At 36.8% G+C, this 24,222-nt stretch overlaps 1 pseudogene; it reads right to left on the reverse strand.

Moving 5' to 3' along the window:
* Nucleotides 1-13,871: 13,871 nt before the first annotated feature.
* Nucleotides 13,872-20,290, reverse strand: LOC124088774 (NADH dehydrogenase [ubiquinone] 1 beta subcomplex subunit 3-like; annotated as a pseudogene).
* Between the last annotated feature and the right edge of the window lie 3,932 nt (nucleotides 20,291-24,222).

The raw sequence follows: 24,222 nt of genomic DNA on the forward strand, positions 1-24,222 counted from the left end.
ATTCACCTTGTCATGAGTTTGGAAAGGTCTGTGTTATATCCTTTTATATTTCAAAACTGAGTTGTTGAATGATACTGATCTAATATCAAGGTGGATATTTTTTAAATATTTCAGTTGATTAGTACTTATGAATCACCTTTCTATATGGCATTCTGCGTTTATCACGGGATAACTCTCTTGCATTGTTATAATATTTCTGCCCAAATCAAAATAATTTAAAAAAAGATGAAATGAGGGAAAAAATAAAAAAAATAAATTTAAAAATTTATTGATTGGGTTGTTTGTGGGGCTTTTTTTTTGGTGTTAAGTTTTTAGGTTCTTTGTATATTCTGGATATTAATCCCTTATCCTTTACTGTACAGAAGATTTTTAGTTTGATGGCATCCCACATATTGATTTTTGGTTTTCTTTCTTGCACTATGGGGGTCTTGTTAAGGAAGTTGGTGCCAGTACCTATATGATGGAGTGTTAACCTATATGTTTTCTTCTAGCAGTTGTAAAATTTCTGATCTAATTCCTAAGTCTTTGATCCATTTCAATTTGAGTTTTGTGCAGAGTGAGAGATGGGGCCCTAGTTTCATTTTTCTTCATATAGCTGTCCAGTTTTCCCAGCACCATTTGTTAAAAAGGCTCTCCTCCAAAATATATTTGAGCACCTTTGTCAAATATCAGATGGCTGTAGGCATGTGAATTTGTCTCTTGTGTTTTCTATTCTGTTCCACTGGTTTTCAATGTCTATTTTGATACCAATACCACGCTGTTTTTGCACCTCTGTAGTATAATTCAGATCAGGTTCCTACTTTTTAAAGAAACTAGGTTAACATACGCCCCACACATAATTTTTGGTTAGAGTAATGTATGATATTTTAACTGTGTTAAGTAGTTTCAACATCTAATTCATATAGTGATGACTGCATTGTTTCATAATTTAAATTTTTTTCCTGTTAATTTTTTCCTTGCTTATTTAATTTTTTGTTGTATACCCACTCTGTTCCCCACCACCACCACCACCAATAAATTCACATACATTGATTTATCTACCAATTTTACTTTTTCCTTGGAGACATCCGTTATTAAGCTTGCCATCCTCCATTTAAAAAAAAATATTTATTTATCTTTTTAGTTGTAGTTGAATACAATACCTTTATTTTATTTATTTATTTTATGTGGTGCTAAGGATCGAACGCAGGGCCCTGCACATGCTAGGAAAGCACTCTACTGCTGAGCCACAATCCTATCCCCCACCATCCTCCATTTTTGACTAGTTTCTCATTATGTCTTGGTGACTTCTAATCACCCCCAGCCTAGTGATTTTCTTTGTTTCTTTTCTATAAGGTTTATATGTCTTAAAATATCTTTATTTTTCTTGACTGTTGGCTTGCCTGGGTTTGAAATTCTAGTTTAGGTAGAGCACTTACCTAGCATGTGCAGGGACTTGGGTTCAATCACCAGCACCACAAAAAATAAATAAATAATAAAATTCTAGTTTAGAAATAATTTTCTGATTTGTAAGGGCATTGCTTCATGTCTAGGACTACTTTTTTCTGACTTCTGAGGTAAAATGTTTCTGTCTAATTCTCTGAATAATGAGGCTTTTCAGTCTGGCTATGGGAACAGGGACGATCTCCACAGATGGATTAGCTCCAAGGATTATTTCCTCTAATCCTTTTGGTTGTTCTTTTCCCAGCCTCAGGTAATTTTTTCATCATGCATGTGTTTGTTGATCAGCACTCAGTTGACTCTAGAGGGAATCTCTTCAGGTCTCTAGAGATCTTTCTCTTTGCTGCCCCAGTACTTTTCCTTATAGACTCTAACTAGCAACTTTATCCCCTTGAGAATCCCAGATTAGGGAATCTCCACAACTCAAGGAGATCAATGACTCCTGAGCTCCTTCACCCTGCACCATGGTCTGGAAACCAGGTAAATTGGGACAATTATAGGACTCATCTAGCATGTGCTATTCAGTTTTCCCAGCACCTTGTGTCAGTCACTGTTCTTTATTTCCTATATCTAATATTTGGAAACCATCAGTTCATGTATTTTGTCTGTTCTTTGAGTTGTTTTAAGCGGGAGGATAAATCCAGTTCCTGTTACTTGATTTTGTTTTTTGTGGGATTTTTGGTGGGGTTGTTGGAGTACCAGGGATTGAACTCAGGGGCACTAGACCACTGAGCCACATCTCCAGCCCTAGTTTGTATTTTACTTAGAGACAGGGTATATCAGAGACAGGGTATATCACTGAGTATATCATTGCCTCACTTTTGCTGAGGCTGGCTTTGAACTCTCAATTCTCCTGCCTCAGTCTCCCAAGCTGCTGGGATTAAAGGTGTGTGTCATGGCACCCAGCCTGTTACTTGATTTTGACTGAAGCAGAATTCCATTGCCAGACTGTACACTTTTAAATCTTCCTGTCTTTGCTCATAAAGTTCCCTCTTTTAGATTATCCACTTAGTGAAGTTTTTCTCATATCACAAGACAGGTCAAACATTACCTCCATTATGCAGCCTAATCCTAACCTCTGGGGGAAGAAGTAACCATTCTCCTCTTTGTGCTCCTATGAGACTTACTAGATCATATTTCAACTATAATATGTATCACATTTTGTAGTTGAAATATGATGCAGTATGTCTCATGGGAGCACAAATATTTACAGTAAATATGATACAATTTCTTGATTAGGTATCTGACTTTCCTGTTTGAATATGAAATGAAATAGGTTTTGATTCCATTGGTGTTAGATAAATTCCTCAAATCAAATTCATGCAAGAATTGGGACTACCATGATAAAAAGATATTTTCCCTATTGTATCAGTCAGAGTTCTCCAGTGAAACAGAGCCAATAGGACACACACACACACAAACAGACACATAGACACACAGACACACACAGGCTCATATGCTTATGAAAACTGAGAGGTTTCATGATTTTCTGTCTATTAGTTAAGAGACATAGGAAAGCCAATGGTATAGTTTGAAGATCCTGGGAACCAGAGAGCCAATAGTGTAGCGTCCAGTTCAGGCTTGAAAGCCTGAGAACCAGGAGAACTGAGGGCAGAAGATCAATGTTTTAGCTCAAGCAGTTAGGCAGAGAGAGAATTAAATCTTCCTCCACCTTTTTGTCCTATTCATATCCTCAATGAATTGGATGATGTCCATTCACATTGGGGAAGTCCATCTGCTTCATAAGTCCACCTATTCAAATGCTAATCTCTTCCAAAAATACTCCTGTAGTAGTCAGCTTTTCATCACTATAACAAAATATCTGAGACAGGCTACTTGTGAAGAAGGGGTTTGTGTACCTGACAGTTTTGGAGGTTCAAAGTTCAAGCAGAATAGTGCAGGCTGTCTGCCAAAGGCTGGTCCTTGGCTGTATCACCTCATAGCACAAATAGCTATGGTTGGAGCATGAGCAGAAGCAAGCAAGTGGTTACATCTTGAGCCAGGAGGAGATAGAAGATAAGAGGAGCCAGACTTGCTCCTTTTATAACAATTGTTTTATGACAACTCAAGGGATTCCAGGAGAACTACCTCATGCCCCAAGTGTCCTTAGGAACTCCCGTATAGGCCCCTTTCTTAAAGATTCCACCACCTCCAACAGTATTACCCTGGTTCTAAGCCTTTAACACATGAACATTTGAAGGGACCATATCTGAATCATTGCACTCTCACAGACATACACAAAATAACGTTTAGCCAGCTATTTAGGCATCCCATGACCCAGTCAAGTTGACACAAAATTAACCACTATACCCACCTTTAAGAAATTCATAGTATAGGAAAGGGACATCCTTTTAGGTCAATAACCAATCACAATATCATATACAGCAGTCTGTACCAAATGCTTTGTACTGTAAAGAAAGAAACATTAGAAAATAAAAGAGTCTGTAGAGGTATCACAGGAGTATTATTGCTCCATCTGAAATTTGAGGGCTAATTAGGAATCTTTTTTAAAAATTTTCTTAGTTACACATGGACACAATATCTTTATTTTGTTTATTTATTTTTTGTGGTACTGAGGATCGAACCAGTGCCTCACATGTGCAAGGCAAGCGCTCTGCCACTAAGCCACAAATCCCAGCCCTAAAATAAGAATCTTTAGGTAAGAGTAGTTAAAAGAAATTCTACTTGTTAAAAGAAATTCTACTTCCACCATGGGTGGAAATACAGAGAAAGAAAACATGGTGTGTTTGAGTAAAAGTAAATAACTTGGCTACTTAGATACTGTTTCTGTATTATTCGTGTTTAGAAAAGGTAAAACAAAGCCATATTAACCCTCAATATTTGTGCCTACTCTATGCTATGCTCTGCTAGAGTCGTTCAGGCTGCAATGATGCGTAAAAGGTGATTCAATCCCTGCTCCCTCCTGTATAACTAATAGCCAACATTGATTCCTTAAGGCCTAATATAGATCATACATGTAGAATAAAATAGCATCTAATTATCTTACCAGAGTAAGCAAATTAAGTACTTCTGAGGCAAACACATGTAGCAAAAATTCCAAGTGGAATTATTTTAGGACAGTAAGTCCGGTTCTCATCAGAAGTGGCCTAGGCATGTCCTCTGTGCTCAGGGAATGCAAACTAATACTAATATTAGCTTTATCAACACATAGGAATGAAGGGCAGAAGGAAGGAAGAAAAAGAGGAAGGAAGGCAAAACTGCTGCCCCCAAAGGCAATTAAAAGTATTTTTGTTCTACCTCATGTTTTTGTATTATACTTGTTACTCTTTGTATTAGTCCATTATGTTTAGTTTAGCTAAATACTGACTTAGAGTGATACCAAATAAACTATGTTTACATGATTGATTTTCTCTTCTTTCTGTGGAGACCTGTATTCATGGAATACAAGGGGTTTCTTGTAGGATGTTATTTGCACTTTTAATAAGCAACAGAGTTAAGTCAATCTAAAACAAATAAATCTAGAAGAATAAGAGGCTAAAGGTGGGGGGGGGGTCTCTTGGGCCCTATTTAACTAAAGAATTGCTGTTATCTGAACATTGCATATGTGTTTGAAATAGATCCCAGGAGGAGTTTGTGTAGCATTTTAAAATGGAGAAGAGAGAAGAGTTTGATATTTTCTGCCCTGATCTCATTGAAATGCATTTTTTCCCTTCTTTTGCTCTAATGTATTCTTCCTCAAAAGGACAGAATTCAAGCCTGATGCAGTGTGAGAGAAGGGGTTAGTCCTTTCTATAAACTCTTAGATTTGAAAAACAGGCAATCTAATTGACTCATGCATGGCTCACAGCCGTAGAAATGCTTGCAAAATTGCTTCCTGCACAGTAGTGACCATAGAGAAGCAGAAGTTAAAATGAACAAGAGAGATGAGAGCTCTTAGGAAATCTTTAGCAGGACTTTAAAACTTTTGCTAAACCTTATGCTTAACCTTCAAGAGAATCCTTTGGAAAATTAAACACATTTTCAAGAAATACACTGCAAATCAAAATTCACAAAATTTGTTCACAAGAAATTTTTTTTTCCAAGAAGAACTGTGGCTACATTGTTGCTAGGAGATTTATAATCTGCTTTAAACGTGTTACTAAAATAGAAGTTGACATAACTACTGAGTTTGCTGTGTACACTTAATTAAAGTATGACTTAAAGGGCTGGGGTTGTAGCTCAGTGGAAGAGCACTTGCCTACCGTGTGTGAGGCACTGGATTTGATTCTCAGCACCATATATAACAAATGAAATAAAGGTCCATTGACAACTAAAAAAAATTTTTCTTTTAATTTAAAAAAGAAAGTATGACTTAAAATACTACATAATCGGGTATTCAAGTTATCAACAATATACACATGTATAACTTCTCTATATTCATAGAAAAAGAAAGCTTTTCTCAAGACTCTCTGTCCCTATACCGATGGACTCTGTGATTACCTTGTTTATTCTGTGTTAAAACATGCATTATATAATCATGTATTCCTTGTCAATCATATTCCCCCAAAAAGTTTCCTTTTTTTGTCCTTTCCTTTTACTAATTGACTAAGAGCAATCCACTAAAGTGTAATATAATTTCCTTTAGTTTTAATCTCTAAATTGGTTGGTTGGTCATCAACTTGGAATAACTTTCTTCTGTGTAATAATTCATTCAAAAAACCTGCTTTTTCGGGTGGGGACGTGGCTCAAGTGGTAGCGTGCTCGCCTGGCATGCGTGCGGCCCGGGTTCGATCCTCAGCACCACATACAAACAAAGATGTTGTGTCCGCCGAAAACTAGAAAATAAATATTGAAAAATTCTCTCTCTCTCTCTTCTCCCTCTCTCATACTCTCTCTTAAAAAAAAAAAAAAAAAAAAAAAAAAAAACCTGCTTTTTGGATAGTGCACACCTATAATCCAAGGAACTCAGGAAGCTGAGGGAATGAGGATCGTAAATTCAAAGCCAGCCTCAGCAACTTAGCAAGACCCTGTCTCAAAGTAAAAAACTAAAAGAAAAGGGCTGGGGATGTGGCTCGGTGGTTAAATGTCCCTAGGTTCAATCCCTGGTACAAAAATAAATAAATAAATAAGCAAAATTTTTTTTAAAAACTTGCTTTGTAATAATGATAACAATAGTTACTCAACACGATCTCCTGAATTACAAAAAACTTTTTTTAGGCAAAATTTGAACTTTTAAATTAATTTTATAATTTGTTTTACAAATTTATTTATAAACAAACTTTGTTAGTGTTCAAAAACTAACTTGCTATAAATCAATTTCTATGTCATTATTTTGAGTCAAAATGAAAGCCTGAATTTCTTTTAGAAAGGGAACTAAGAAGGGCTAAGGATGTGGCTCAGTGTATGATGCTTGTCTAACATATGCAAAGCCCTGAGTTTGAAAAAATCAGTACCGAAAACAACAACAACAACAAAATCCCAAAACAGAACAAAAAAGAAAGAAAGAAAAAAGAAGAAACTAAGAGCTGAGATTCATTATTAAAGTGATTTTGTGTGTGTGTGTGGGGGGGTCTTCTAGTGATTTACTTAGGAAAAACTTTTTAATATTTTGTGTATGTGTTTATGTGACTCACTAAGTTATGACTACCATTGAAGGAGTTAAACCACTCTATAGGATTAAAAGTTTGACTTCAGTATTTAATTTCTTTTTATTCAATCATTAAAATTATTTAAATACTATATACGTGCATGTTTGTATATGGCTGCATACACATAGATCACAAGAAAAATATTCATATTCAACATATTTTATTTTCTGCTTTGAAGACAGGATCTCTTTTAGAAAAAAAAATCTCTTTCAAATAAATTTTGTTGAGAATGCATCGAAAAGTAATGTATAACATTTAATCCCCCTAAATGACAACACTGAAATTCCCAATTCACCCAGATCGCTTGAGTACCTATTTGATTTAATGCTAAACATTCCTGAATTGAAAAATCAGCATTTGCTGTGGATATTTGCTGTTTTTGTGTCTCTCTCAAATTTTAGATAAAAAAAAAAAACTAGTGATTCACTATACTTGAATAATTCCTAGGATATACTAAATAAATGTAGAACAATGGAGAAAAGGAGTTATAGAAAGAGAAAGGAACTTTTTCGAACAAGGACAGGGTATATGTCCTATTAATTTTTTTGTGCTGAACTGAGAAATTTTTCTCTGTGTGCTATACCATAGTGCTGGACGCTTGATCTTCAAACTAGGTCCCAATAATTTGAGATTTCCTCTGAGTTTCATGAGATATTTTGAACATTTTCCAGATCAAAAATCTTGAGGGGATGTAGTTCTGTGGTAAAGCACCTACCTAGCATGAATAAGACCCTGGTTCACCCCCAGAACTGCTAAAAAATAAATAATAATAATAAAGTCTCAATCCTTCTCCCCAGCATATGTCCCCATAGTCTTTGAGGCTTAAAATATAGGGGCAGAGGTCAAGTGAAGTTTTGGGAAAATATTGCACTTCTTAATCCAAAGAAGGCTGCTGGAATAGAGCCATAGGTCATGGTATTAGCCATTGCCACTGAACTTTTTATCCTTCCTTTAGAGAGCCAACAAATACAGAAAAAGACCTATTTCTAGCATATCTGAATGAAGAGTAGATATGAATAAATTTAACTCTGATATTGCTGTTCTTTGAATCCCAAACCACTGGCTGGCTGGCAGAATAATTTGATTTCTCTTCCACTTCTAGATTTACCTATGTGGGCGTAGCTTTATTCTGGAGCATAAAGGCTATCACTCAGGTTTTAGGGATAAGCCCTTTACCTGTGTTGACAGAACTCCACAAGGCAGCCAGGCAAATGAATATGCTTGTCGCTAGGATACCAGTCTGTTTCCATGGCAGCAGGCCAATGCTGTTTCCTTCTCTCTTGACTAATAGCAAGCACATACACCTGTTCCTTGTCAAATATACATTTTTTTTATTGTGAAAGAAATACTTAATTAGGAAATAACATAACTGCATGTGTACAATATTTCTGTAGCTCTCTAGGAGGAAAATAATAAATATGATTCGATCGTACAAGGGAATTCACATATCCTCGTGACACCTCAGTCTTCATATGTAATCAAATGTTTTATATGATCGTGAGATTTATTGTCATATTTATAGTCTACCAAGTACCATAGAGGATTTGTCAATGTAGGCTATTTCTGAGGCAACCCTAACATTTGTCCTACATGATGTTCATGCAGTGACCATCTTTTTATGAGCTTTTCAAAGGTTACACATGATGTTTGCCTATGGAACTCACCACTGTCATCCTATAAATGTCATTCGAAAGTATGAATAACATACAAAACAATGGTCTGAATGACAGTACTGTAAGTACATCATGCAGAATGTGAGTTGACCCACTCAGCACTTCCACCATTCAGTCACCGCCATTTATCTCCTCTCTGCTAAGCGTACTCACCATGTCATGCAAGAAATGACAAGATAAATTCATTTGTTTTTAAAATTTAAAACGAATGAATCAGACTGGTGGTGAAGCTCTGTGATAAACCACGTGCTTAGCATACACAAGGCATAGTTCATTCTGCAGTACTTGCCCCCCAAAAAAGCTAATTAATTATTTGACATCCCCATTCTATATAAAATTCAAGATAATATTTAAGTACATATGATTGGAAAGGGATAGATTGCTAATAGTTTGGTATAACATGGCAAATATTATAGGCCACAGCAAAATGTAGAGGTTTTCACAGATCCATCATCATTTTTATTTACTTTTTGATACTGAGGATTGAACCCAGGGATGCTTAACCACTGAGCCACATCCCAGTCTATCTATCTATCTATCTCTCTGTGTGTATGTGTGTGTGTGTATTTTTTTATTATTATTAGATACAGGGTCTCGCTGAGTTGCTAAGTGCCTTGCTAAGTTGCTGAGACTGGCTTTGAACTTGCTATCCTCCTGCCTCAGCCTCCCAAGCCGCTGGGTTACAAGCATGCACCACCGCCTCTGCCATATTTACTCTTTTTAGATAATAGGTGTACACATAAGTCTGTATTCCTATGTCTGAGTTCCTAATTGGTGTAACACACCACTAAATTATTGAGAAATCACAGTATTATACAAAACTGGTCACAGATAGGTGGTACTTGGGAATAATAGGAAATACCCTGAACTAGAACTTTCACCTCGAGTCATAGTGGAATGATAAAGACTAGACTTACCTTCCCACATTAAACAGGAAACTGGATAAAATATGTGAGACAATGATTTTTAGACATTAGACAATAAGCAGTACAGGTCTGCCATCCCTGAAATAAGAGACTGGATGAGGTGAGAGGCTTATGAAGACCCCAGTTCACTGACCCCAGTGCAAACCAGGGAACACAAGCAAAGCCCTGGATTCTCCTGGGTTGAGGATACAAAGTTGGGAGTTTGGGAGGCAAAGTAACTAAAATTTATAACAAAGTATCAGAGAAGAGAAATACTCAGAGAGAGTGTCAATTGCAGAGATTTGTAGAGACCCTCTTTAATTTTAGGCTAAGCAGAGCAAACTACTAAGACTGAAAAAATAACCAAGGAAAGGGGTGGGAGGAAAAATCCCTAAAGGGTTATTCCCACAGGGCTGGGATTGTTCATGTTCCCACCAACACTGGATGGAGGCCTCAGCAAAGTGCTATCTCAGGAATGAGGTTAAATTATCTCTAGACTCAAGGCTATTCTGACAAAACCAATCAATAGTTGCCCAAGGCGGAGGGATTTACTGCAAACTGGTATGTAAAGGAATTTTTTAAGTAGTGGAAGAAGTGCACTGAAACTGATTGAAGTGATGATTGTACAATTGTATAACTTTACTAAAAATAATTCCAACATCTAGTAGTTGTGTTTTAATCACATACAAATTTTATCCCAATATAGCTGTTAACACCAACCAATCAGACACCCTATATCATTGAATTTTCAAATATTTTTTTTCTTATAATTTGTATTGTGATTTGGGTAGTTGACCAAATCAGCTGTTAAATTCATTGAAGGTAAGAAGTGCATGTTACACACCTTTGTAACTTCTCTAGTTTCCTGTACATAAAAACTATTCAACAAAATTTTATTGGATACTTTTACACATATTTCTAGCACAACCCAACCTTCGAATCTCCCTACCCTGCCCCCACCTCAATTATAGATCAGCATCTGCTTATCAGAGAAAACACCCACCCTTTGTTTTGGGGGGTTTGGCTTATTTCATTTACCATGGTATTCACCAGCTTTGTCCATTTACTGGCAAATTCCATGATTTCATTCTTTTTTAAGGCTGAGTAATATTTCACTGTGTATATATGCCACAAATTTTCTTTTCCCATTCATCTGTTGAATGAAGGGCATCTAGTTTGGTTCCATAGTTTAGCTATTGTGAATTGAGCTGCTATGAACATTGATGTGGCTATGTCACTGTAGTATGCTGATTTTTAAGTCCTTTGGGTATAAATGTAGGAGTGGAATAATGGATCAAATGGTGGTTCCATTCCAAGTTTTCCAAGGAATCTCCATACTGCATTCCATAGTGGTTGTACCAATTTGTAATCTCACCAGCAATGTATGAGTGTGCCTTTTCTCCCACATTCTTGCCAACATCTATTATTGCTTTTCTTCTTGATAACTGCCATTCTGACTGGCGTGAGATGAAATCTTAGAGTAGTTTTGATTTGCATTTCTCTAATTGCTAGGGATGATGAACAATTTTTCATAAGTTTGTTTATCCATTGTAATTCATTTATTTTTATGTGATGCTGAGGATCAAACCCAGTGCCTCACACAGGCTAGGCAAGCGCTCTACTGCTCTACAGCACCAGCCCCTACAGTATAAGTTCTTAAAATCTTTTTGTATGTGTGTGTGCTGTGCTGGGACAGTACCCAGAGTCTCACACATGGTAGGCAAGCACTCTACATTAAACTATATGCCCAGCCCTAAATTCTTAAAGTTTATATCTAATTCTCAATAGCTAGTGTGTGGACTGGCACATGGGAGCACTAAATTTATGCCAAAATATATATATTATATATATTAGTTATAGATGGACACAATACCTTTATTTTATTTACTTAGTTTATGTATTACTGAGGATCAAACCCAGTGCCTCACATGTGCTAGGCAAGTGCTGTACCACTGAGCTATAAACTCCAGCCCCAAAAAATGTTTTAATAAATTAATTTCTTGATTACAGTACCCCCTTCATTTTATGATAAATTTTGTGTTTCTGTCTTTGTTTCTTCAGCAGAATATAAACTCCTCACTCTTAGTCAGGGGAATAAGACTCAGGAATCACAATTCTGAGGATAGACATTTTATGAAAGAATGGAGGGATATATATTATTTTCAGGCCCTTTAACAAATTTATTGGCTGGAAATACCCAGAAAGTAGTTTAGCCATGACTAATGCTTTTTTTTCTTTTTGGGGACACTGACATTTTAATGGCTTCCTGAAAACCCCAAAATGTGTTTTTGAAAAAATAACAAAATTTTGGTGCAGGTTGATTTAAATATGTAGATATATATACATACATACATACATATATATATATATATATATATATATATATATATATATATATATAAACTATTCAGTTTAGTTCATAAAGAAACATTTCATTTACAGAGAAATACGGCTTATTGAATAACATGCTCAAGTTGATTAAAACACACAGTTAATATAACAACTGAACATCTTTCCTTAACAGACACCAATTCAAAACAATCTGTCTTTGTTTGTAGGATACAATTGAATCCCAGGCCTTAAATAGAATTCCACTGGTCCATTATACGAACACAAAAGCTGTTAGAATGTGCATGCCTGGTGCATATTAAGCGCTGACATTCAGGGTCAGGTGAAATGGTGTTTTATAAATTAAATCAGCCTTTATTGCAAAAGTAATAACAAAGACTTTCACAGAAATAATCTCTTAGCTCATCATATCACACAGGGTTTATATCATTCAAATCTGAATGGTCATCTTTGTATAATTAAATCTATTTTCTATATAAGATATAATGAAATGTTAATTTTGAAGGCATTCTAAGAGAGTTGATTCAGGAAGACTTAATGGAAAAAAATATCATATATCCACTTACAGACAAAAAAACATAACCATTCTATCATTCTTTTTTTATTTTTATTTTTCTGTGCTGGGGATTGAACCCAGGGCTCCGCACATGCCAGGCAAGCACCGAATTACTGAGTTACATACACACCCTTATCATTTCATTGTATAGATAAAGAAACAAAAACTCAAAGTAAACTAAGTAATTTCTCAAAATCATGAGGTAGCAAGAGTTGGATGCAGAATTGAGTCCTAAAATGAAGACTATTTTTATGTTCATGAAACTTTTGTTTATGAACATAAAAATAATTGAGTGAACATAAAAATAGCCAAGGCCATTCTGTGATGAACTCCCACCTACATGCCTTTACTATCAAGCTGTGGCAGTGAAGGTTCTATGTGGTTTCAAATAGGTTACAAAATAAATATCAGAAGCACAACATTAGTTTTGGACTAAAACATTAGTCTGCATAATTTAAAATATTCACTGATTAAAAGACTCTATATGGTCTTCTCCGCATGGCCTTCTGTGCAATCCCAGTCAAATGCAATCCCAATCAAAATTCTAGCAGTATTTTGTAGGTGAACTTATAACTTATAAAGGTCAAAACAACATTTTTAAAAGCTGGAACAGGAGCTGGAGTTGTGGCTCAGCGGTAGAGCGCTCGCCTAATGCGTGTGAGGCCCTGGGTTCAATCCTCAGCACCACATAAAATAAATAAATAAAGGTATTGTGTCCAACTATAACAAAAAAATAAATATTAAAAAAAAGCTGGAACATTCACAAACTGCATGTAATCTAAACATTATTGGAAAGTGATGGTAACCAAGACAGTGTAGAACTGATGAAAAAGTAGATAAGTAAATGAATAAAACAAAACTGAGCGCCAAGACATAGTCAACCCACGATAGTCAACTGATTTTTCTTTTTTACTTTAATTCTCTTCAAGTTTATTTTTAAAAAATTTTAATGCCTTTATTTTATTTATGTATTTTTATGCGGTGCTGAGGATCAAACCCAGTGCCTCACACGTACTAGAAAGCACTCTGCCACTGAACCACAACTCCAGGCTCCTATTTTTATATTTTTTAATTTTAACGTTTAAGACTTTAAAATGTTGTTTTGTTTTGTTTGAGACGGGGTCTTGCCCGACCGGCCTCAAAACTTACAATCCTCCCATCTTTGCTTACTGAGTAGCTTGAGATTACAGGCACATGCTACCATGCCTGGCATTTTGATTTTTTTAAATGTTTTTCTTACTTTATTAAACCTTACTAGTATTCTTTAAAGGCCAAACACATAGACAAGTATGATACAGTAAAGAAATCTTATTTTAATAAGCAAGTTAAGGAGTCACTAAGATATTTTCAGATACTATCTTCAGTGATGCTTCTTATCTTTTTTTCTGGGACTCCTGATAATATTCAGCCCCTATGGATACCATAAAAGCAACAAATTCTTTTAATAATGCACCAACAGGGCTGGGGTTGTGGCTCAGCGGTAGAGCACTCGCCTAATACCTGCGAGACCCTGGGTTCGATCCTCAGCACCATATTTTAAAAAATAAATAATTAATTAAAGGTATTGACAACTACAACTAAAAAATAAATTTAAAAAAATAATGCACCAACAAAGGAAATTTTCTGTGCAAAGCCACCCAAGTATCTCTAAGCTTCATTGAGGCCCCAAAGATCCCTGAGCTTCTCCTGGACAGTTTCTAATGGTGTCCCTTCTGGATTTCCATTGTCTATAATCTGGAAGTTCAAGTTTTCCATGACTGTGTTCATGTCCATGTCCTTATCCAGGAACCACATCTTTATTTATATGATTTTTTTAAAAAATGCTGTGTTAATGATTTTAGAATACATATGATCACACAGACTTTTTCTGACAGCAATTTGACCTCTCAGGACACTCAATAATCAACCGTCCAGCCCTGGCATACTTAATTTTAAAGTAAACTTATTTTAGGGGCTGAGAAAGTGGCTCCATGGTGGAGTGTATGCTTGGCATGCACAAGAGCCCTGGGTTCAACCCCTAGCACCACACACAAAAATTAATTTTTTAACTGAAACATAAAAATTATACCCATGATAATGGGTTACTATGCAATATTTGATATATGAATGCATTATTTAATTTTTGGAGGTGGTACTAGAGATGTAATCCAGCCCTTTTATTTATGTTTTATTTTAAGATGGTATTTTGCTAAGTTGCATAGGGCCTCACTAAGTTGTTGAGGCTGGCTTCAACTTTGCAATCCTCCTGCCTCAGCCTCTGAAGTTGCAGGTATTACAGGCATGCATCACTATGCCTGGCTGCACTGTATAATATTTATATCAGGTTAAATATATCTTATATCTGTCTCCTCAAACAATTATCATTTATTTGTAGTGAAAACACTAAAAATTCTTCTAGCTTTTTGAAATATACAGTACATTAGTGTTATCAATAGTTATCCTACTGTGCAACAGCATATCAGAGTTTCTTACTTTTCTCAAAATGATTTAAATATTACTTCATGTATACGTGCCCTAAAACATCACATGGCGCTCCATTCATATGCATTATTTTAATGTTTTTATGCAATGCTTGAAGACTAAAAATTTTCTTTTTGGTACTGGGGATTGAACCCAGGGCCTTACATATGCTAGGCAAATGCTGTGCTACTGAGTTACATCCCCAGAACCCCAAAATAAATTTAATTGTTATCCATAGTCACCCTACTGTGCAATAGCAGAAAAGAATTTCTTACTGCTATTCTCATTCTCTTTCTTTCTCTGGTTTGTTTGTTTGTTTGTTTTGGTACTAGGATTGAACAAAGAGTCACTCTAGAACTGACCTATATTCTCAGCCTTTTTTATTTTTTATTTTGAGACAGGGTCTCACTAAGTTGCCCAGAATGGTCTTGAACTTGTGATTGACCTTGAACTTGCGGCTGGACTTGAACTTCTGCCTCAGTCTCATATTGCACACAATAAGAGGAATATTATTAGGGATGAATTTGCTTCAGTTTCACATATGTATGCTTGTGTGTGCTATATTCACATGTCAAGAAAACAGAAACCATTGTCAGCTTGTTTTTAACAGAAGAAATTTAATACCAGAAACTAATTAGGCAAATGGTGGAAAAGCTAACTGAACAGGGGAAGGTGAGGCAATCTGATTAGCAAGGACAGAAACCACTAATACCTTTAGACTTGAGGGATAAAGAAATGTGCAGTATTGCTGGCTCTCAGAGCTGGGGTTATCAAACAAACTGAAACCACGGAGGGACCACTTGGGCTAGAATGGCAGCCAGAGAAGAAACTAGGCCACTATCAGAGATGCACTTCAGACAAAAGAAATATGGCAAGAATAATCCAAGCTTTTTCTCTCTTTCCACTCTCCAGTGCTGTGGCAGGATCTTATACAGGTTGGACCCAGTCAGATATCAATTAACAACCTGGAGAGCCTCAGAAATACAGCCTATTAGGATCAGTATCTCTGTGACATAGCAGCAAAACAAGAAAGGGATTTGAGAGCAAACAGTCCGGGTAAAATGTACTTCTGGTTGAGGGTCAGATTCTAAAAGTCATTACCTTAGAGGGCAAAGCTGACCTCTATTGAACACTACTCTTTCTCTCTCTAAAAAAAAAAAAAAAAAAAAAATGAAATCACATTTTTGATCATTAGTAAATGCCAAATTTTGCCCTTTGTTGATGTGTGTGAGGAAGGCAGTTTGATCTAAAGGTTGGAAGACTAACCACTTCTGTTTTTAGGGGTGGTCTTACAAAGGTCACTTAGAGAAAACTAGCAGATGTAGGGAGAAAACAATAGTGCAGAAGGATGAATGTGAGCACCAAATACGTAAGCAAAAAAATCCAAAGATTTCTGTCTTTGATGGTGAAAAAGAAAATAACAATGTTAAAAATTGGTAAACTGGGTACCAGTTATCAGCTGCTGTATGTGTGAGTGCTCTATAAAAATTGCCTGGATTCACAAGGAAGCTAACAGCCAAAATTCATACCCAACAGCCTATTCCTGAGAGATGACTATCTGCTACCTTTACCTCCAGAACTAATTTGGACCTTCAATTATTTGAGGTATCTGATCCCATTCCAAGAAATGGCTCTCAAATTTCCTTCATTGAGTCATCTGCTAACTGCTCACCACCCTCACCACCTAATACCTGATGTCCTGTGCTTGAAAACATCCTAGCACTTACTTTTGAACTTTTCCACCTATAATAATTAAACGGGAACAATGTACTTTAGTCTGTTTCTTTTCTGTATGACCTCCTTCCGTTATTTATTTATTTATTTTACTTTTACATCTTTAATACAGGCTTCCTGAATACAATTAAGAATCATACAATCTGGGGCTGTGGCTATGGCTCAGTGGCACAGCCCTTGCCTCTCATATGTGAGGCACTGGGTTCGATCCTCAGCACCACATAAAAATAAATAAAGATATTGTGTCCGTGTATAACTAAAAGAAAAAAAAAGAAACATACAATCTAGGGCTGGATTTTTGTGGCTCAATGGTAGAGCACTTGCCTGGCATGTGTGAGGCCCTGGGTTTGATCCTTAGCACCACATATAAATAAATAAGTAAAGTAAAAAAAAAAAAATCCATTGACAGCTAAATAATATTTTTTAAAAAAGAATCATACAATCTCTACCCTACTGAAGATTGAAAATTTACATTCCAGTTGCTTATTCTAAGAGGTAAGTCCACTTTCATATTACTGATGGAGCCTAAATTAAGGTAAACTCCCATTTTACATGTCATCTTTTCTTTTCCCCCTTCCACCCAGCCACCTGGCTCTCGGAGCCTGGCCTGTGCCTGCTATGCTTTGAAAGAGACACAGGGCCCAGCAGGAGGGGACTTCAGTTATCTTCATAGGGTTTTAATAATGTTTTAAACTCAACTGGATCATTATTGAAAGTTCTGTTGAAAGGCAATGAATACTTGTTGGATGTTCTGGTGGATGAATGGATGTATGTATGAAGACAATGTGGGTCTCAGTTCTAAATTTCAACCAGGCTGATGGAGAATCTTCAAGCCAGTCTAAACTTTCTCTGTTTAGACCACCAGAATGCCATTGTGCTGCCATCTTGTGGTGGCATAAATTCCATGTAGGAAAAGAAAATTGCAGAAAAACAAGATTGAATGTAAAATGAAAGTAAATATCATAATTCTTATTTATTTATTTATTTATTCTCTTGATACTGAGGAGCTAACCCAGGGGTACTTCACCACTCAGCTATACCCCCAGTTCTTCTTTTTAAAATGTGATTTCCTTTTATTTTATTTTTTTGTGGTGCTGGGGATTGAACCCAAGACTTTGTGCATGTGAGGCAAGCACTCTACCAATTGAGCTACATTCTCAGCCCCCTTTTTATTTTTTGAGACAGGGTCTCACTAAGTTGCTAAGGATCCAGCTAAGTTGCTGAGTCTGGCTTTGAACTTGGGCTCCTCCTGTCTCAACCTCCCAAGTTGCTGGGACTACAGGCGTGCACCACCACACCCAGCAATATCACAATTCTTTTTCAGGTTCCAACTGCTTATAATCAACCTCTCTTTAGTTGTTTGTCATTTCACCTTGATTGCTTAAGACATGTACAAAGAACACTAGCAGGATTATATAAATAGATGTCATTAGTTCAGGCATACTCTACCATATGATAGAATAAGTCCTCCCTGGTATGTATAATAAATGTCAAAGGTCTTGTGTATTTTGAGACAGTCAGTAAACCCATGGTTTTAAAAAAAGTTTAATGACTTGCTGTTTTAAAGAGAAAGTTTGATGATTTTATTGCTTTTGTACTTCAGTGGGGTTTTTTAGTTGTTTTTGTTTTGTTTTGTTATGTTTGTTCTTTATTTTGATACTAGGGATTGGATCTAGTACCACAGAACCATATCCTCACTCCTTTTTTAAAATTTTTAAATAAGGTCTTGTTAAGTTGCCAAGGTAAACCTTGAACTTGCAATCCTCCTGCCTCAGCCTTCTGAGTAGTTGGGATTCCAGGTATGCACCACCATGCCTGGCCTCCATTTTAATTTAATGACATCCTTAATGTACTTTTAATTCTACGCAAATGCTAAAGACTTAATTGATTAAAAAAACTCAGAATATAATTATATACAAATAAAATAAAATGGCTGCAAAGTTGAGGAAAACAGGAGTATGAAATTAGGACTCCATGTTAAACTGTATTATATTATGAAGTTGTCTTGCCTGAAGGTAGCTGAGGTTGAGCCAGGCTACCCTGAGAGATTAGGAAACACCTCCTTTAAGGACTGTGTGTTTGCTTTAAATGGAATGTTTGGGGACTTTTATACATAGACCCAGGCATATTTCTACATTTGGTGGGGCTCAAGTGTCCTTGAAGAGAAATTAAACTTTCTTCACAATTGGGCATGAACGATGGACTCAGGTGTTGGGGACTGAGGTAGAGTGGCATAGAAGAGTGACAGGAACAGGATTCTGAAGAAGGTGAAAGGCTTTGGGGGAATTAGCAGGAGAAAAGAAGTCTGGAGAGTGGCCAGACCTTGCATCATTTGAGTTGTTTGGGAACAATGAATCCAAGTCAAATGTGAGGCGATTACTGAACCACCTAGACCACAATGACTAACCAGGAGACCTGTGTGGTCTTCTTTTCTAAAAGATGGGGGTGTGAGAAGTGGATTATTGACAATAATACCTGGAATGTCCATAATTCTGAGCTCCCATTGCAAAATTGTTTTCCCCAATTATTGCTGCAAATTCCTTAGGTAAACTCCAAATATCTTTTAGATCCCACCAGTTAGTGGGATCTAAAATAAGGTTTTTTTTTTTTCTAGTCTATTTTTTGGATCTTAATAAAACCTCTATCTCAGAACATAATAATTTAAAATAAAATCAAATGTTTGAAAAAGTCAGGAGACTAGAAGTGTAAAATAAGATGCCCATGTAAGTTTTGATGCTTTGATAAGCATACACCAGACGGGTGACATTAGGATGTAAGAGGCTGATGGGAAAAATGCCTGTAACAGACAGGGGAAGGAAGCAGGTGTACATGAACGCGCCCTCAGACTTACTGTGCTGGTCTCATACATGCGAAAGGAATGGGGGAAAGAAAAAGGATTGGAAGGAAGGGAGAAAGGGAGGAAGATCAGTTCTAAGAAAGTTTGGCCAGGATGATGGGGAACCCCTCAGGTCAAAGTCACCTTTTAGAGGAAGTTCTGGACCTAACCCAGTACTTCTGACCATAATCAGTCCTTGGCAAAGACTAGCCTGGGGGAGTGTGGTATTAGTAATAGAATTGAGAAGCAGCACCTGAGGCTCCCCATCAACCATTTTCTCTGCATTAGGAAATTTGAACAGTGCATTTTTATGCCACCCCCCCATTAGAGAGTCCTTGCAATAACCTACTGGGATATATAATAAGATAATCTTAGTTAAGTGGAGCTGAGTTTCAGCAATCCTCCCAGTTGCTAAGTGACCTTCCCTCTTCTTCTGCCTCTTTCAAACTTTAGAGCAACTCACATTTTAAATATAACCAAATCTGCTGCCTGCTTCCCTGTAGTCGCTCTCCTTCAAAGTCCACTAACCTTGGCCCTATGATCACTGCCTGATGCAAAAGTTACCTTACTATCTTTTCAAGCCTGTTCTCTATGCTGTCCACATGCCACTGCCCATCACCTCCTGCAAGTCCCGGATCAGCTGCCCACAAAGCAGCTAACCTACAAAGCAGGAGATGCCTGGGCCCTGCCCACCTCCGGATTACAGGTGTTTGCTTACCTGTCTTTCTGTGTTCAGAAGGAAATGCCATCTCCTTATAACAGGAGACCACTATTCTCATGTCTTGGATGGCTTCCTCATAATATGTGGCACACAAGGTGTATTTGTATATTTTTTTCTTTTGCTACACAAAGAATAGCTACTATACATTCTGTTCTGTGCGTCCCCTCCAATCACTTAACTACGTATCTTGGCAATCTTTCAATCATTTCATAAAGGGCTTTATCTGTTTATGGTTGAACAGTATTGTTTATATAGATGTACTAACATTATTCAAGCAGTTCCCAATTGATGGACTGTTACCTATCAAAAGCTGTTATCAATCTGACCATTACAAACAATGTTATAATGAATGTCATTTTCAGTATGTGGGAATTATTAAAAGATAATCAAGTCCAGACATTAGTTGTAACTACTGACTATAGGGGAAAGAGCTGAGCTTTATTATAATTGGTGCAGAGGTAACTGGGCATTTTCAAGGAAGAATAACGGAAAGCAGGAGGAGGAGCAATCAGGGACAAGTCTGGGAAGTGAAAAATTCCAAAATGTGTATAAGAAAGTTAGGGTAAATGTGATGCGGCCAGCTGTGCTGCAATTATTGAAGTTAGGATTCTGTCCTCCCATTGAAGCTAGGAGTCTGCTCTCCCTCATGACAGAGAGATGTGTCCTATCTTTCCTGATGGTTACATTTCAAAGTAATGGCTTTCAGGACCTTGAGAAAAATACACACACATTGTGGGATACATGCATATCTCAAAGGGACAAAGGAAGGATTTGAAACTATAAGCTTTTTAAAACTAAATTCTCTAAGAAAAAGGAGGGTCAGGGGCTGGGGGAGTAGCTCAGAGGTAGAGTGCTTACCTGCACATGTGAGTCACTGGGTTCGATCCTCAGCACCACATAAAAATAAGCAAACAAAATAAAGGTACTATGTCCATCTACAGCTAAAAATTTTTTTAAATAAAAAAAAAAAAGAAAGAGAGAATCAGATGTTGGCTAGAACAAAGTGAGCTTGAGGTTTTTCAAACAGGAATTCAAAGGGAAGCTGAGTTGTCCCAGAGACATACTTAAGGCTGACAGAAGCTGTGGTAGGGTTGGTCAAATTTCTCAGTACAAGAATTTGGACAAAGTTGTTAGATGCCAAGATTTCTTTCATACTTCTCAGGATGCAGCTACAAGATAAATTCTAGAAGTATAAACACTAGGTCAACTTGCCCTACTGACAGAAGATACCAATTTATGCTCAGAATGAATGAAAATACCTGTTTCCTCACTTTTCCTCATTCCCAACCAACAAAGTGTTATCACTTTTTGTCATGGTGAATATAATAAGTAAAACACCACATTTCATTGACGTGTTAATTTCATTTATGTTATTCTATATGAATTTGGGATCTCATAGTATGATCAAGGTTGTTCCTTTTTTTGAAATACATATATATTTTTGGTTGTAGTTGAACACAATACCTTTATTTATTTATTTATTTTCATGTGGTGCTGAGGATCTAACCCAGTGCCTCACACATGCTAGGCGAGCGCTCTATTGCTGAGCCACAATCCCAGCCCTGATCAAGTTTGTTCTTTTCTGTGAACTTCCTGATCACATCTTTCATCTATTTTTAGATTGCATCATTGGTATTTTTCTTATATTGCTTGATAGTTCTCTATATAATAAGGAAATTATCTCTTTTCTTGTATCTATATATTTTCCTAGATTATAGTTAGCATTTTAACTTTGTTTATAGTTTTTCAGTTATGAGAAAAATTTGTTTTTATGAAGCAAAATTGTCAGTCTTTTTTTGTTCTATCATAGATTTTGTGTCACTTTTTTTTCTTTTCTTTTTGGAGGGGTACTGGGGATTGAACCCAGTAACACTTAGCCATTGGGCCACATCCCAGCCCTTTTTATCTTGAGACATGGTCTCACTAAGTTGTTTAGGGCTTTGCTAAGTTGCTGAAACTGGCTTTGAATTTGCATTTCTCCTGCTTCAGCCTCCTAAATTACTGGGATTACAGGCATGAGCCACCACACCCGGCAATTTTGTATCATTCTTAAAGAGACTTTCTTCACTCTGACATTATTCTCATATGGTTGTATCTAGCTCTTTGATAAATTAAATTTTTGACCCAATAGGAACTTGTCCTGAAGTTAGAGATGAACTATGAATTCTACTTATTCTTTTTCTAAATGGCCAATCATTTCTCCCATTGTCATAATTTAATATTTCACTTCCCCCTTTATTTAAAATACCATATTTGCAGGGCATTGTGGCGCAGTCAGTGACTTGGAACTCATTCAGTGACTTGGAAGGCTGAGGCAGGAGAATCTCAAGACCAGCCACAGCAACTTAGTGAGCCCCTGAGCAACTAAGTGAGATCCTGTCTCAAAATAAAAAAATAAAAAAGGCTTGGGGTATGCTGGAGTTGTAGCTCAGTGGTAGAGTGCCTGCCTAGCACGTGTGAGGCACTGGGTTCTATCCTCAGCACCACATAAAAATAAATAAATAAAATAAAGGTATTGTGTCCATCTACAACTATAAATAGATAGATAGATAAATAGATAGATAGATAGAGATTAAGTGAACCGGACATGGTGACACATACCTGTAATCCCAGCAGCTCTGGAGGCTGAGGCAGGAGGATCAAAAGTTCAAAGCTAACCTCAGCAAAAGTGATTTGCTAAGCAACTCAGTGAGACCCTGTGTCTAAATAAAATACAAAATAGAGTTGGGGATGTAGCTCAGTGGTCGAGTGCCCCTGAGTCATAACCTTGGTACCCCAAGAAAGAAAAAAAGTTAGATTAGTGCTTCATTCCATTCTAAATAAAGTTGCCAAGTAGGTATAATGTTTTTGGCACCAACTCCTAATCTTCTATTGGAAACACACATACACACACACACACACACACACTGCCTCTTCCTATTTCTTTTCCGGAGTGTGTCCCCAATGCCTTTCAGAATCCCTGTAGTGGTATCTGCTCACTACTGCCCTCCGGCATGACCTATTCTTTCCTTCTGTGTTTACTCTTTATGCTTTAGGCTGTACCCAGCTCATTTTTTCAGTGAAACTTACCTGTCCAGGGTCTTAATTCATTATACTCTGCTTTTTTTTTTTTTTCAATCTCATAAAAGGCACCAAGAGCTATTTTGGAGGAACTTTACATTTTTTTGTTGTTTTTGTTTTTGTCTTTTGTCTGTTTTTTATGTTTGGTCCTGGGGGATTGAACCCATGGTAGGACCACTGAGCTGGGGGCTGGCCTTGAATTTGAGCTCCTTCAGCCTCCCAAGTCACTGGCATGTACCACTGCTCCCAGCCTACAGTCATTATTGATTTAATCCTTACAACAACCTGGCGTGGTCAACATGATTAGTTCCTATTTAAATATTTTTAAAATATTTTTTGTTGCAGATGGACATAACACCTTTATTTGTTTATCTTTATGTGGTGCTGAGGATCGAACCCAGTGCCTCACCCATGCTAGTGGAGTGCTCTACCACTGAGCCACAACCTCAGTCCCTCTATTTGGCATTTTATAACATTGTAGTAAAAGATGGAGATAAAACCATCCATAGCCATGGAAAAACTGTTATAGACTACATGGAAAGTTACTTTATAAACTTCAGCACTCAGTCAAGAAAGACTCATTTTTAAGCAGTGTATTTAGATATGTCAGCATGTTTTAGACACTTATTTGAGCCTATTCTCCATTTCATCCTCCCCTTCCCCTGTGCTCCATAAGGATCTTTATCCTTATGGAGACAAAAGATTGGATATCACAAGATTTCTTTTCTGATTATTTCCACATAAGGTTATACAAACACACAGTATTGATAATTTAACACACATTCTTACCCTTACTGGCCTCTTAAATTGGTTTACAATTTAGAATTTTTTTTTCTTTTTTCTTTGGTATTGGGGATGGAACCTAGGGATGCTCTACCATTGAGCTATATCCCCAGTCCT

This window comes from Marmota monax, unplaced genomic scaffold (assembly GCF_021218885.2).
Source record: "Marmota monax isolate L192 unplaced genomic scaffold, Marmota_monax_Labrador192_F-V1.1 WCK01_AAM20220418_F8-fsc00232, whole genome shotgun sequence".
NCBI lineage: Eukaryota > Metazoa > Chordata > Mammalia > Rodentia > Sciuridae > Marmota > Marmota monax.